Below are 9,886 nucleotides of genomic sequence, written 5' to 3'. Positions count from 1 at the left end.
ATAGTCTACTGAAGGGTGAATTTATTATCTTTATTTTTCCAATCTGTGTTTAGTGCACTCTTAAAGGCATTCACGTTTTCTGCTACTACTGTCTGTTGGGACATATTGTTCCAATTATTTACGACTCAGTTGGAAAACCTATGTTGACTCACTAGACTGTTCACGTGATTTTTAGATAGTTTGTAACAGTGACCTCTTGTCGACGTAGATGTTGAAAACTTTATGTTAGGAATATAGGATTTGTCATATCCATGCATTATCTTAAAAAGTTGTATAATATCAGCTCGTTCACGTCGATAATACAATGTGGGCAGGCCTAATTTCTTAAGTCTCTCTTCATATGTAAAATCCTTCATTCCACTCACAAGTTTTGTAGCACGCCTCTGGACATTTTCAATTGAAATAATGTCTTTTTTAAATTTTGGGGTCCACACTACACTTGCGTATTCAAGATGAGGTCTGACAAAACTCTTGTACAGAGGAAGAAAAATATCAGCATCCAATGAAGTAAAGGTGTTACGGATCATCGCCAAGGACTGGTTGGCTTTTTTCACTTTTTGTGCAATGTGTTCATTAAAACTGAGTTCGTCATCGAAGATTACTCCTAAATCCTTTTCTTTTTTGATTTTTTCAATAGGGGTATTTCCAGAGCTATCAGACATATAATACTGTGCGCCACTGTTGTTCTTCCCTAGATGCATACACTTGCATTTCCCGGCATTAAATTTTAGTTGCCATTTATCTGACCAAGTTGATAAAGCTGATAAATCACAATACTTGGGTGGAAAATACACTTAATGACTATTTTGCAACTGTTGCAAATGATATTGGCATTTCGACAATGAATACCACCCTAGAATTAAAAAAAATATATGGGTAAAACCCTTTTCACAAATCATTTAAATTGTTGCCATGTTGAACAAAACAAAATGTCAAAAATCAAAGCTTCTTGTCGGTGTTGTTATATTATCCGATCCTTTTGAGATCATTCAATACACGTGTGATAGAGTTCCGTTTAAGCAGGTGCTGGGGGCGTGAGAGATGGTGCGTATCATTACCTCTCATGAACAGACCCATTGAAGCTGAGTCTGCTAATATTCTGTTTGGTTCCATTCCTTGCTTCCAAAGGATTTGTTTACAGATTTTGTTTTAACGTTAAAAGGGCAACTGACAAAGTATCTGCCAAATTACTCAGACTTCAAATTCAACTATATCTTCAAGCTTTTTTTTTTCCAGAGAGACTCAAGGAAGCGCACGTGTTTTGAAAAGGTTCTGGGCAATTAACATCATACTTTGATGACATATTTGATACCTTTCTATGTTCATTTAGGAGGAGACTGTCAGACTACAATCACGAGGCTTCTAGAGGACTGGAGAGAGGAATTGGACAGCAATAAGTACATGGCTACCGTTCTTATCGATCTATCCAAGGCCTTTGCTGTCTTCCTCATGAAACTGGCATCTTATGACCTCTCTGACCAATCTGTTAATCTCAAATGTCTTCATATTTGCCGACCAGGCGGTAACAGGTCATGTCTGTGGCGTCTTCAGTACCTGGGCTCAAATAAACAATGCGTCACCTTAGCGCAAAATGTGAATAAGTCCTTCTTTAAGTCAATGGAGTTATCCACTTTTTTGCACTGAGGTGACGTATGGCATCCCCAAGCTCTCTATATATTAGCCCCCCTTTTATTCAATGTATTCATCAAGGATTCATTTACTTCATTGATAAGTGTACACTTGATAATGAAGCTGACGACAACACGCTTTCTCCAAGGAACAACTTTGACCAGCTGATTTAAGTCCTGCAAAATGAAAGTAAAATTATTATTGACGGGTCTTTTAATTGTATGAAAGCTAACCTTGACTGTAGGAAAAACAAACAGCAAAACGAGTGAGCGAGTAAGTGAGCCGGGTTTAACGGCGAATCGACACAAAATGGTCATAATTATATCGCCGAGGAATCTTTATTATAGACAATGCTCAGGTATCGTGTGGTCATGTCTAACTGAGTGTAAACATTGAATTTGAATTTAGATTTTAACTCTCAAATACTGTAGTGGATAAAAATCAAACACGCAGTCAATTTACACTTTACGTATAGTCCAACGTTTCGGCTACATGCCTTCTTCTCAATTATAAAATACATGTATGCGTAAAAGGTCATGTCACTATAATTTAATTCTTAAAACGGATAGGAAGAATATCAACAGTAGTTGTGCACGGTGCATGTTAGGTTCTATCAGATTTTATTTTGCAGAATTACGGGACATTGATTTTTGTTACTATACTATATACACAGAGTATGCATATGCATTCTTGTGCGCGCCTAATCTCCTGAACCCATGCACACAATTTAACGAAACTTAATTCAAGTGATCTGTAGAAACCCTAGTTGTGCATGGTGCATGTTGGGTTCTTTCAGAAAAAAATAAATTCTGCACAGTTATGGGACTTCGTTTTTTTTGGATAAAATACTATACACATACAGTCTGCATATGCAATCTTGTGCGCGTCTAATCTTCCGAACCTTTGCACACAGTTTAATGAAACTTCACACAAGTGATCAGAACCAACCATAGGTGTGCATGGTGCATGCTACGTTCTTTCAGATATATGCATTCTGCAGATTTATATGGGACTTACTTTATTGTTACTATACTATATACATACAGTCTATATACATACAGTCCACATAATTATGCAATATTGTGTGCGTCAAATTGCAATATGTACTGTGTCAGTGAGTGCGGGGGGTACATTCATCACCTTTAGTGATAGCTCTAGTTTTTCTCGAGTAAGGTAAAGACAATTTGTTTCATATTTACGATCTGTTTGATATACATCTACATCTATAGTGTACTGCCCAACAATCAGTTCTGATTACGGCTGCGAGGCGCTTGTCAGGGACAGACTGTTAAAAGATGAGCACTTTTTTAAGCTCATTAGGTGCGATGTTAAAACGAACTACAATTACTCAGATTAAAAACATAGATATAGAATAGATGGTTACAGTTACCAGCTTCTCAGTGAATAGCGGGACTGTATGCCTGAGCAGGAAGGTCTTATACGTATTAGTTGTTCCAGGCCTGAGGAAGGCAATTTCAGGAACGAACTGTTCTTGGAAAAAAAGGAGTTATATAGAATGGTATTGAGTATGAGATTGTGGGATTAAGTAGTTCAAGTTCCTTGTAGGTGTGAGATGGTATGATCAACTGCAATTAGACTGTACTTTATTTTTAAAAAATACAATAAGGAAATTTTTGATGCAGCGTAGTGCACGGGATTAAAAGATGAGATCTTTAAGCATTTAGGTGACACTGCTTTTTGACCATAGAAACTCTTAGGCAATGAAGTAGTGTAAAAGATTTGTTTCAGAATTGTTCATACATTAAAAAATAAGAACAATTTTTAAAGTTACAACATAACGAGGCTTTGTTTCCATGACAACGTTAATGATATGGAGATTTAATTGATTGGTAAATTCATTATGAAAATGAATTTCACTGACATTTACAACCAGAGAGTAAACTGAGATAATTTTACCTTATAACTTATCACATTTTAACTATTTATTAATACATATTTCAAAAGTGAGCGTCATTCTGAGGTCAAAATATCGGGTGTAGGAATACCCCACCTTGGACGAAAATCTACACTGCTCAATTTGACTAAAGTTTCTTCAATTTTGTTAAATTTTAATATATAAAAAAAAGAATTTAATAAATATCAACATTATGTAACAGTCTCAGGGAAAATGTGCAGCCTTGACCGGGATTCAAACCTCGGACCTTCGGCTTACCGTGCCAACGCTCTACCAATTGAGCTACCGAGGCCACCCGATACGAGAACCGCTACACACCTTCCCTCTTATTGCGAGACATTGGCACTCCTGGTCAATGTCTGCCGCAGACTGTTAACCGAATTCGGATGCACATCCCAGCCAAACTGCTTCGCCCTGCATGGGCTTCAAGGTTGAGCACCCCGGGGTAGCTTCCAAATGTAACAGTCTCAGGAAAAATGTGCAGCCTCGACCAGGACCCGAACCTCGGACCTTTGGCTTACCGTGCCAACGCTCTACCGAGGCCACACGATACGAGAACTGCTACAAATAATTGAAAATTAACTATTTGAAGTATACTTCAGACACATAGATGAATTTCATGTCTGAAATATGAACAATTGCTACATGCAGTTCATGCACTGTTGAAACATGAAATGTCTGTCGTTGTTGAAAAAAAAGTTGAGAAAGTTTCAGTGTTCCGTACGATACCGTCAGAAAAGCACGGGATTTATCTTAGTAACAGACTTGTAGAGTTAATTCCCTTGAGTCCACTAGATGGCCTGATGAGGGCAAGGATGAATACATTTTCTTAGACGGATAAAAGCTTCTTTCACTTACATTTTCGAGCTGAAATTATCCTGTTAAATGGTAAATTTTACTTCTCATTTTCCATTTGATTTATTACAGTTAAATAGGCGGTGAACACCTTAAAACACTTCAAAATAAAATCAGGTGATTGAAGTGAAGGAAAAGGGTCATAGGTCAAATTTGTTTTCCATATTTTGCTTGTGGTTCCTTCACAAGAAACTGTTTTTCTTTTATGTATTGAAGAACTGCGTTAAGCTTAGTGCAGAGAAATGGAGATACTGCAGCAATGACATGACGGGGCTTTTTCCCCCTCTCAATTTTTTGACTGCAAGGCAGACTGATTTCACAGCATGTCATTTACTGTATATTAGTCACACTCAAACTAATTGTGTGCAAAATGCTCATTGATATATATAGCCTATAACCCCCGCCACTCACAACCCACGTATCATTCAAAACAATGCCGAAAGTTTTCCTTCTATGTGTATTAAAACCAGCAATGTAGTCCAAATAATTGTACTAGAGAGTTGAATATCGTTATATTATTTTGACTTGTCAATATCTGCCTCCGAGTACAAACCAGAAAAGGTAAAGAATGTGGTAGCACTGTCCTCTTCTTTGCGTAAGTAACACCCAATGGAATCCGTTGGGCGGGAATTATGTTATAATAATGCAACGGATAAAAAAAAGAAATACATACATAGAAAGCCTGTAATTTTTCTTTTCAATGATGTATATATTACCGAGATTTCTTGAGAAAAATTCAAACTATGGCAGTTAAAAAAATGCCAAGGTTTAACACGAGTGTACTACATATTGGAAAATGGCCGATCACCGGTAAACACATTACTACACGAAGCGTTTTCATTGGTCACGCCTCCGACCGCCATTACATGAAGACGATTGAAACGTTAGAGGTTTAAATTTTTTACAACAGAAATTCTTGATAAATATGTCCTGTTCTTATGTTTTTTATTTACTATTTATGATTTAAAACAACAGGTAAGCAGTTTGGGCTAAAGAAAAATCGTGACTACTGATAAATCGTAATTTCAATTGACCACAGTTTCCACCACAGTTTTGATTGTTTCTGGTTGAGACCTCTAGGTAGACAACGTAAAATATCAAAATGTAAAATCGGTCTGCCCGAGGTCTCATTATTTAGACTACCAGCAATGCAAATCGCATCTCTCAGTCACTTTGGAGGCTTCAAATACATATTTAAACCCAATTTTTCACATTAAAAATTATATGTCGGGAAAGCTCATTCCAAATTCAATCATTATCTGTCCTAACTAATGAGAAAACCTCAGTTTTTAGGAAAAACACTTCTAAACGCTGTATATCAGCGTGTTTTCCGTGTATTGCTCAGTTTATTTTTAAACCTCACTTGCATGATGTGTATGTAAAACTATTAATCATGAAGTTTAAATCACGTTGATTTGCACCACAGTTTTGATCCTATCTACCTGAAATGTAGAGGCAGATATACGGTTAGGCTCAATTTTTCAAATGCAAGGCAGACCGATTTCATTGATTGACATTTACCGTATATCTGCCACTACATCTCGAGTAGTTAGGATAAAAACTGTGGTGGCAATCAACGCGATTTAAACTTCATGATTTATAGTTTTACCCCCCTAGCTGGTCGGCTACTTCTTTATTTTAGCCTGTTCAACAAAAACTTATTGACAACCCTGAGAGCTTACGTTCATTGTTCGACAAAGCAATGGTATTAAAATAAAACTTATCTTTACCTTTGTGTATTCACACAACGGTAGTGTTTTGATAGCAATTCTGTTTTTGGAATCATATAATTCAGGTAATTCATGGTTAAAAACTGTTAGCATCGTGTTCATTTATAGCTCACCTGAGCACGAAGTGTTCAAGGTGAGCTATTGTGACCAGTTAATGTCCGGCGATGTGCGGTGCGCGTAGTCCATCAACATTTGCCTTGTTAACATTCTAGAGGCCACAGTTGTGACCCAATCTTTATGAAACTTGATCAGAAGAATGTTTGTCTTCATGATCTTTAGGTCAAGTTTGAAACTGGGTCATGTGGGTCAAAAACTAGGTCATTAGGCCAGATCAAAAGGAGAATCTTGTTAACAATCTAGAGTCTACAGTTTAAGTTTGAAACCCATGGGAATTGATCAGAATGTTTGTCTTGATGACCTCTAGGTCAGGTTTGAATCTGGGTCTTGTGGGGTCCAAAACTAGGTCACCTGGTCAAATCAAAGGAAAAGCTTATTACTCTAGAGGCCACATTTATTATTAATTAGCCTATCTTCATGAAACTTGGTGGGAATGATTATCTTGATGATTGCTAGGCCAGGTTTAAAACTGGGTCATCTGCGGTGAAAAACTAGGTCACCTGGTCAAATCAAAGAAAACCTTTAGTATGCAAGAAGGACTGCATTTTTCATTTCATGTGCCTGAAACTGGATCAGAATGATTGTCTCCCTAAAATCTCAGATAAGTTTTTATCTGTGTCATGGGGGGTCAAAAAGTCAAAAACTAGGTCATCAATCAATACTGAAGTTATGACTGGACAATGCTTTTATTAAAGTGAAGTGTAAGATTGTTATAAAACTTATAAAACTAACCTATATATCTTTAAAAATAACACAGGAAGGCTTAAAAAAATTAGATCATATTAACCGGTCAATTTTTTCCCCCACCTGATAGGTCAAGTACTGGCTGGGGGAGAAAGAACTGACTGGTTAATTTCTTCCCCCGCCTGATAGTCAGGTATGTGCTAGAGGGGAAAGAACTGACTATTCAATTTCTTCTCACCACCCGACAGGTCAAGTACTGGCTAGGGAGGAATTAAAGAACTGACTGGTTAATTTCTTCCCCCACCTGATAGGTCAAGTACTGGCTAGGGAGTAATTTTTAGAACTGACAAATCAATTTCTTCCCCCACCTGACAGGTGAAGTACTGGCTAGTGGGGAAAGAACTGACAGGTCAAATTCATTTCCCCACCCGACAGGTCAAGTACTGGCTACGGGGGAAAGAACTGACAGGTTAATTTCTTTCCCCACCTGACAGGTCAAGTACTGGCTGGGGGGAAAGAACTGACCAGTCAATTTCATACCCCACCTAACAGAGCAAGTACTGGCTAGGGCGGAAAGAACTGACCGGTCAAATATTTCCCCCACCTGACAGGTCAAGTACTGGCTAGGGGGGAAAGAACTGATCAGTTAATTTCTTCCCCCACCTGACAGGTCAAGTACTGGCTAGGGGGGAAAGAACTGACCAGTCAATTTCTTCCCCCACCTGACAGGTCAAGTACTGGCTAGGGGGGAAAGAACTGACCGGTCAATTTCTTCCCACACCTGACAGGTCAAGTATATGATAGGGGGAAAAAACTGACCAGTCAATTTCTTCTCCCCACTTGATAGTCAAGTACTGGCTAGGGGGGAAAAACTGACCAGTCAATTTCTTCCCCCACCTGACAGGTCAAGTAATGGCTTGGGGGGAAAGAACTGACTAGTCAATTTCTTCCCCCACCTGACAGGTTAAGTACTGGCTAGTGGGGAAAGAACTGATTGATCAATATTATTTCCCCACCCGACAGGTCAAGTACTGGCTAGGGGGGAAAGAACTGACTGGACAATTTCTTCTCCCCACCAGACAGGTTAATTCTGGCTGGGGGTAGGGGGGGGGGAAGAACTGACCGGTCAATTTACTTTCCCCACCTTACTGGTCAAGTACTGGCTAGGGGGAAAGAAATGACTGGTCAAATTTATTACCCCGCCCAACAGGTCAAGTACTGGCTAGGGGGGAAAGACCTGACCAGTTAATTTCTTCCCCCACCTGATAGGTCAAGTACTGGCTAGTGGGGAAAGAACTGACCAGTCAATTTCTTCCCCCACCTGACAAGTCAAGTATATGCTAGGGGGGAAAGAACTGACCGGTCACTTTCTTCCCCCACCTGACAGGTCAAGTATATACTTGGGTGAAAAGAACTGACCTGTCAATTTCTTCTCCCCACCTACAGATCAAGTACAGGCTAGGGGGAAAGAACTGACTAGTCAATTTATTCCCCCACCTGACAGGTCAAGTATAGGCTAGTGGGGAAAGAACTGACCGGTCAATTTCTTCTCCCCACCCGACACGTTAAGTACTGGCTAGGGGGAAAGAACTGACTGGTCAAATTCATTACCCCGCCCAACAGGTCAAGTACTGGCTAGGGGGAAAAGACCTGACCAGTTAATTTCTTGCCCCACCTGATAGGCCGAGTACTGGCTAGTGGGGAAAGAACTGACCAGTCAGTTTCTTCCCCCACCTGACATGTCAAGTATATGCTAGGGGGGAAAGAACTGACCGGTCACTTTCTTCCCCCACCTGAAAGGTCAAGTATGTACTTGGTGGGGGAAAGAACTGACTGGTCAATTTCTTCCACCACCTACAGGTCAAGTACAGGCTGGGGGGAAAGAACTAGTCAATTTATTCTCCCACCTGACAGGTCAAGTATAGGCTAGTGGGGAAAGAACTGACCGGTCAATTTCTTCTCCCCACCCGACAGGTAAAGTACTCTCTAGGGGGGAAAGAACTGACCAGTCAATTTCTTTCCCCAACTAACAGAGCAAGTATATGATAGGGGGAAAAAACTGACTGGTTAATTTCTTCTCCACACCCGTCAGGTCAAGTATAGGCTTGTGGGGAAAGAACTGATTGGTCAATTTCTTCTCCCCACCCGACAGGTAAAGTACTGGCTAGGGGGGAAAGGAATGACGGGTTAATTTCTTCCCCTTCCTAACAGAGCAAGTACTGGCTAGGGGGGAAAGAACTGACCGGTCAATTTCTTCTCCCCACCCGACAGGTCAAGTACTGGGAAATGGGGAAAGAACTGACCAGTCAGTTTACTTCCCCCACCTTACTGGTCGAGTACTGGCTAGGTAGGAAAAAAACTGACCAGCAGTAATTTCCTTACCTTAGAAGAAATTGAAACAGGAAAAAGGCCATCAATTGAAAAAATATAACAGAAATTAAAATAAGTACATTTAAAAGCATTTCTTTAATTTACACAAAATATGAGAAATATTTCTTTTTTTATATGAAATTTAAATGAAAACCGACTATCGGAAAAAAAAAAAACAGGCTAGTTAAGAATAACCAGTTCCAATTCACTAACAGGGGAAATAATTGACTAGCCAGAAAAATGGACGAGGAGGGGGAGGGGAAGAATTGACTGGTTAGTTTTTTCCCCCCATAAGAATGATCAAGAGTAACCACTTGCAATTGGGGGGAAAAAATTGACTAGTGGGGGGAAAGAACTGACCAGTCAGTTTCTTCCCCGGGGAAAAAACTGACTAGTCAGTTCTTTCCCCCGGGGAAGAAAGTGACTAGTCAGTTTTTTCCCCAGGGAAAAAACTGACTGGGGAAAAAGCTGACCGTTACACCGGAACAATTAAACTGCTTCCAGGTGATAACTTGAGAACGCTTGGGCCTAGGATAAGAAACTTGATAGGGAGGTTGATCATGACTGGCAGATGATCCCTATTACA

The 9,886-nt window shown here is 39.6% G+C and overlaps 1 protein-coding gene across 3 annotated transcripts in view; it reads left to right on the top strand.

The window, feature by feature from the left end:
* The first annotated feature begins 4,316 nt into the window (after window positions 1-4,316).
* The window catches only part of LOC123527428 (tripartite motif-containing protein 2-like), a 63,059-nt gene continuing 57,489 nt past the window's right edge, over window positions 4,317-9,886 (top strand). For all 3 annotated transcript variants that reach the window (XM_053523354.1, XM_053523356.1, XM_053523359.1), the window contains exon 1: window positions 4,317-4,432. The gene's annotated coding sequence lies outside the window, so the exon portion shown is untranslated. The remainder of the gene's footprint in view (window positions 4,433-9,886) is intronic.

The sequence above is a fragment of the Mercenaria mercenaria genome, chromosome 14 (genome assembly GCF_021730395.1).
Source record: "Mercenaria mercenaria strain notata chromosome 14, MADL_Memer_1, whole genome shotgun sequence".
NCBI lineage: Eukaryota > Metazoa > Mollusca > Bivalvia > Venerida > Veneridae > Mercenaria > Mercenaria mercenaria.
This window is presented reverse-complemented; position numbering and strand designations above follow the sequence as displayed.